Source organism: Crotalus tigris, unplaced genomic scaffold, assembly GCF_016545835.1.
Source record: "Crotalus tigris isolate CLP2741 ecotype Arizona unplaced genomic scaffold, ASM1654583v1 scf7180000023830.6690815, whole genome shotgun sequence".
NCBI lineage: Eukaryota > Metazoa > Chordata > Lepidosauria > Squamata > Viperidae > Crotalus > Crotalus tigris.
In genome coordinates, this window is record NW_024100214.1 from 3,279,428 (window position 1) to 3,285,351 (window position 5,924).

The following is a 5,924-nucleotide window of genomic DNA, read 5'->3' on the forward strand; positions in this document are numbered from 1 at the left end:
CAGAAAGTTGTGGAGATTAAGGGGGTTAAGGTCCTGTGGAACTTCCACATCCAGACAAACAGGCAATCAATTAGATAGAACGGTTATAGACAAGAACCAGAAAATAGCAGTGGTGATAGACATAGTGGTGCCAAGTGACAGCAACATCAAGAAGAAGTATGAGGAGTACCAAGGCTTGAAGGGGGAAATAGAGTGGATGTGGGAAGTAAAGGTCAGAGAGCTCTCAGGGCTCTGACTCCTAAGCTGGGAGAATTGATCCAACAGATCCCAAGAACAATATCAGAACTGCCTGTCCAGAAAAGTACACTGCTAGGAACTGCTAAGTTCCCGCTCAGAACCCTCAAACTCCCAGGCTCCCATAAAGGTGAGAAAAGAATAATGAACACAAACACACATACATACATATACTTTTATCAAAAGCTTTAAAAACAAGAGTAAAAATAATACAAATTATAAAAGAATGAGAAGAATAAAAGAAAAAGGAAGAAATAAAATGGTGAACTAAAGTGCTAGAAAAAAAGTGCTAGAAGAAAAATAGAAAAGAAAGAAGACATAAAAAGTGGTTTCCAATCTTCTTTACAGTAGTTATAAGCACAATTATAGGAATCACCACTCCTACTCTTTTTTTTCTCCTAGTGACATCACTGCATGGTTAAATTTGATTGGATAATTACTGGTGTAATCACAATGACTAAATAATCCTTGAAAGGAAAGGGATCACTCCCATAAAGAAGTACTTTGAAAAATATGGAAAACCAACAGTAATCCATGAAAAAAATGGTTACAACCAGAGGCTGTAAACCATGCTGAACAAAGCTGGAGCAGCATACTCATCATGCTATTCCCTTTTAGGGTAAGTAACATTATGCCAAAGCACAGAAAAGGCTAAGAAATAGTAAGCGAGGACATCTAAATATATGAATCAGAAAAAAGTACAATGATCTAATTTCTACAAGACATTTACTCTACTTCTCCATATTCTTTTTCCATTGCTCCCATCCATCCACTGATTCATAACTTGCCTTCCATTCTTTAAACTTTTCACTCACTGTTTTGACAATCTGATTAGGTGCATTCAACTATGAGTTCTTGGTCTTCTATTTTTGACCCATTCACTTTTTCTTAACATTCTTAGTATACTTAATATACTTTTTCAGTTTGATTCTTATCCATTCCCTATGCATGATCAAATCATTTCAATATCTTTCTTTTATACAGGTCACTCATTTTATACGGAGTCTTGTTGTTGTTAATTGCGAAGTTGTGTCCGACCTGTCGCGACCCCATATGCAGTCTACATTCATTCAATTTCCATCCATCCATCCATTCATCCATCCAGTCTTAACTCTGTTTCTTCTTATTTTATCACCCACTTGTTTTAAATACTCCATTTCCACTACACTCATTTTTTTTGCTTCTCCTGATGCTCTTTACTGTTTTGCCACAGCAAAGTTTGAGCATCAGGTTCATGGATTTGAAGATAATGAGCACACAAATGAGGTAGAAGTAATGCATTGAGCAAATCAAATCGAAAGAAAACAATCCACAAACTACAACAGACAAGAAGTGGAAACATTCAATAGATGAGTACAAATACAGGATAGATCACAATCTTCAGATTTTGGGATCCCTGCCTTTGTCAAAGGTAAAGCAACATCCCCTCCCCAAGATTATTCTAGCTAATGCATAACACCTGCCCAGCGTAGGGCTACGCTGAAGGTCCTAGGAAGGTCACCAAAAGTTTTAATATAATATACTATTGCAATTATGCCTTCTTATTATTAAGCACTTTTATTGTTTCTTCTTATGTGGTATTATCAAATGCTCTTCCATTACACCCTTCTTATATAACAGGTTGGTCTTGGAGATAAAAGGAGAGATACTCCACATGTTAGGTTGCATGAGAAGAACTGCTGATTAGAAAAAAGAACAGAAAAGAAGGAAGAAGCTCTGAGGGTTTGTATTTAGAAATCCTTCGCCTTGCCGAGCCATACTACGCATAAAAATACAAAAAGGAAGCCATTTTATACAGAAAAACACAAAGATATTGAGATGTATGTTTTATATCTTCTTGCTGTTCCAATGGAATCAGCAGTCACCATTTTCACTCCTTTTCTGGTAACTAAGTGGCTATTTGACCCAGTGTGGTTTTTCCTCTTAAAAATGGAACAATTCCTATAACAAAATTGAAAATTACAGTCGGATATTTTTATTCCCAAGTTTGTATTTTAGTGAGAAAAGCTTTTTAAAACAAATTATGAAGGAAACCACAATCTTACAATCAACCCCTGCTAGTTTTATTTAACTTGTCTTCAAATTAAGACACAAATATAAATGTTGTACAACTGTGAACTACAAGAAATGAGAAATCTTTTTCAAAAAGATTTCATTTTCAGCTGGGCGATTCTCATGTTAAATGTACTAGATACATGGCAGAGAATCCAAGATAAAATTATTTACAGATGATGCAATCTTTTAGATATCACATAATCATTCATTTTCTGCAAAGACGGCACTATCTCATTTGAGCATTGCAGCATGTTATTTTATCATAGCCAATGTTGTGAATGGGTACTTTGTTTATCTCCACCAGTACATAATGGAATCCTATTTGTGAAAAATTAAAATAATTCTTCTAGTGAGAAAAGTGCACATGACTAAGATTGAATTAGACCATGGGATAGCTTGAGGCAAAGGACAGGGTGTTGCCCCCTTAATCTCACTCCATATTCTATGTAGCAAAGTCAATCAGACTAAGTTCCTTTAAAAAATGTCTTGTCCTTGGCAGGCAAACTTGGGAGATGAAAAGCAGGATTAGTCTGTTCAATGCCTTGCTTCTACTTTCTGCACATCTAACGTCTGAGGGGATAGCTTCATTCAACCTAATATAGGACCAGCCCAGAGATTTATCCAACACAGACATATAACTATGTTTAAAACTGTTCTCTTTGCTTTCTGTTGGCATTAGTCATATTGATTGCTGTCACACAACTTACTTAATATTTTCTAGGTTCACATAATACTGTGAACTGTAATCTAACCAAACATTCACACGTACATACTAATCCACACAAGAAATACCTAACAGTAATGCTAAAGAAACTTAGTGTCTTTAACTGATTCTCCCTGCCACAGGGGAGAAATCTAACTTTGCTGCAGCAGCTGTAACTTTACTAAAACCTTTAGAGAGCTGGCGTTTACTTTTCATGCTGCCAAAATTTCATTTTGCAATCTAGCTAAAGAAGATGGAAGTACACAACCTTTTGAGCAATAGGGAAATATCTCAGATTGCAGGACTATAGCTGGCATGATCTGGCAAGACCCATACATTAGCAAACCAATCTCTGGTGATCTCCTCTTTGCTTGATGTGCCCCTTTGTTTCCTCTGAGTGAATTATTACAAAAGCAATTTGAAGCACCAGCACTGTTCATCTTCTCCTTTGCTTGTACACAGTTGAGCCATGGACATAAATAGCAGCAATAAAAAGAGGCTGAACTCACTGAGGAAATCTCTCTCAAACATCTTAGACCAAAAATGTAAAAAATTCACTGCTCATACAAGTGTTGCTGTGGTCAGCAAAGATCCTACTAAAATCCTCTTGTTATCAGAACTATATGCAGGGCTTTTTTTCTCATGGAATGCCCACAACGGAGTTCCGGCACTTTTTTTGGATGGAACCTTGTAGGGTAGGCAAGGCGGGTTGTATAAAGTGTGTGAGTTCCGGCACATTTTTTTTTATTTACAAAAAAAGCACTGACTATATGTATATGGAATACATGTGCTCAGAAGAACCAAGTCTAGTGTTTTCAAAATGGACAAAGATTCACTTGGAGAAAGCTTACTAAATGAGTGATTTAATTGCTATACAGAGCCTCTGAGGAAAACATTTGGTATGGTGAAAGTCCCCACATTTTGAATCTGTCATACACCTCAAGTTTCTACTGACAATTTACTGTAAGATTTAGTAGTACCTATGAATTTGATACACATTTCCTTAGAGAGAAAAATATTGATTAAAAATATCTTTTTCATTTTTTTATTTGCTGATCTCACCTGAATTATGTTGTCAGCGTCATCAGATTCATACACAATTCCAGAAAAGATTTATTAATTGTCAAACCGTAGTTTCACATGTATAACTTCAAGACTAAAGGGATCTAGAGATCAGCTAGTCTAACCGGTTTTTCTAAAGAAAGAAACAGTATAATGAAGTTGTTTGCCTACACTGCATATTGTACACATTTCTTTTGTCTTACTGTCTGCTGTATGTCACATATTTTCCATATTTAGAAGAATTACGAAAGCTTGAAAAAAGCTGTTAGGCCACAGATAACAGGTTTGGCAGACATTACATCAAATTATGGCTTTGTATAACAGGAATGAGCCCTTAGTGTTCTTTTCAATATTATGGATGACAATTAATTGTTGTCGTTACCATAATTCTTCTTCCTGCCAATATATAGCTACAGGAAAATGTTAGTACAATTTAGTGTGCAGTCTATATTTACCCAAAGAAATTAAATGAGAGTGTGAATCAGGAATGGCCCAACAAGTTGTATGAGCCAGCTGTATATTCTAGGATCTTTCCAATTTTCGTGATTTAAAACAAAGTCAAATAAATATTTGCTCACATACTTTTTTTGAAATCTTCTTTTTAAATGTTTGTCTCATAACTCCAAATGCAACAATTTAACCAAATGGATGTTTAGCTTAACACTAAAGTAAATCCCACTAAGCTCAAAGGAAGATGTTTCTGACTAAAAAATACCGTTAAGAACTTTCTGGACAATTTTTCAAACAAACCACTGAAATATTGTTTGTATAATGGTTTGGGAGTTAACAGTCACAAATAGAAAACAAAAAGAAGCATAAAACAGTGTTAAGAAGCAATTGGAAATTTTACATAATCAAATTCTTTATAGCCAAAATACTCTCTCCCTCACAATACATGCTCGCAATATTCTTTGATGGGAAATATTGCTTTGAGGGACTTAAACATTTTTTTTAATGTGGAATCATGATCGTGCTCTCATTTCCAATATTTTAAAAACAGGGAAGCGCCCTAGACAGCTTCTCAACATTTATTGCAATCATGGCCAGAACATGGAAGGGAATACAATGACGGGGCTGAAACCAATCATTATGATCCCATTTTATTTCTCCATAATGCATCAATACTGTATATTAGGGATTTTGATGTATTTATCTCTGGATTTTCTTTCAGAAATTTGAATCTGTACACCTCACCTCAACTTTAAGATGCCTGGACTTCAACTCCAAGAATGCCCCAGCCATACAACAAGAAAGTGTTAATTTGAGATCATTGCAAACAACAGAACTTTCAATTCACAGGAAATGGGATTAATTCTTGGATACAGGTTTAACTGAGATGGATGTATTTTTATGCGTTTAAGTCAGTGTTCACTCCTGGCAACTGCCTAGACAAATCCCTGAAGTTTTCTTGGCAAGGTTTTTAAAAAGTGCTTTGCCTTTGCCCGCTTCCTAGGGCTAAGAGAAAGTGGCTGGCCCAAGGTTACCCAGCTGGCTTTGTGCCTAAGGCAGGACTAGAACTCAGAGTCTCCCAGTTTCTAGCCTCATGCTTTAACTACTACACCAAATTGTCTCTTATATTACATTTATATCTCTATTAACAAATAAAGGTGATAACGTATTCAAACAAAACCACAGAATGTTTTTGAATTGCCAGTGACAACATACAATTACTGTACAGTATGTCAAATACATATTTTTCCAGAAATCCAGGAATGCTTAGGCTGAGAACTAATCAATTATTTAGGAGTAAATGCTGCCAAATTTAATGTCATGCATTTCTAACTAGTTTAGTCTAGCTTATAAAAAGATTAAGGCAGGATAAAGCACAATGAACTAATTCCTAAACAAACATGCAGAGAGTTAGGCAGCA

General features: G+C 35.7%; 1 long non-coding RNA gene across 1 annotated transcript; it reads left to right on the top strand.

Annotated features, from left to right (window-relative positions):
* Window positions 1-745: 745 nt before the first annotated feature.
* On the top strand, window positions 746-5,448 carry LOC120298311. Its single transcript, XR_005554040.1, has 3 exons — window positions 746-853; window positions 1,855-1,956; window positions 5,226-5,448. It is a non-coding gene; the product is annotated as an uncharacterized LOC120298311 (long non-coding RNA).
* The last annotated feature ends 476 nt before the right edge of the window (window positions 5,449-5,924 follow it).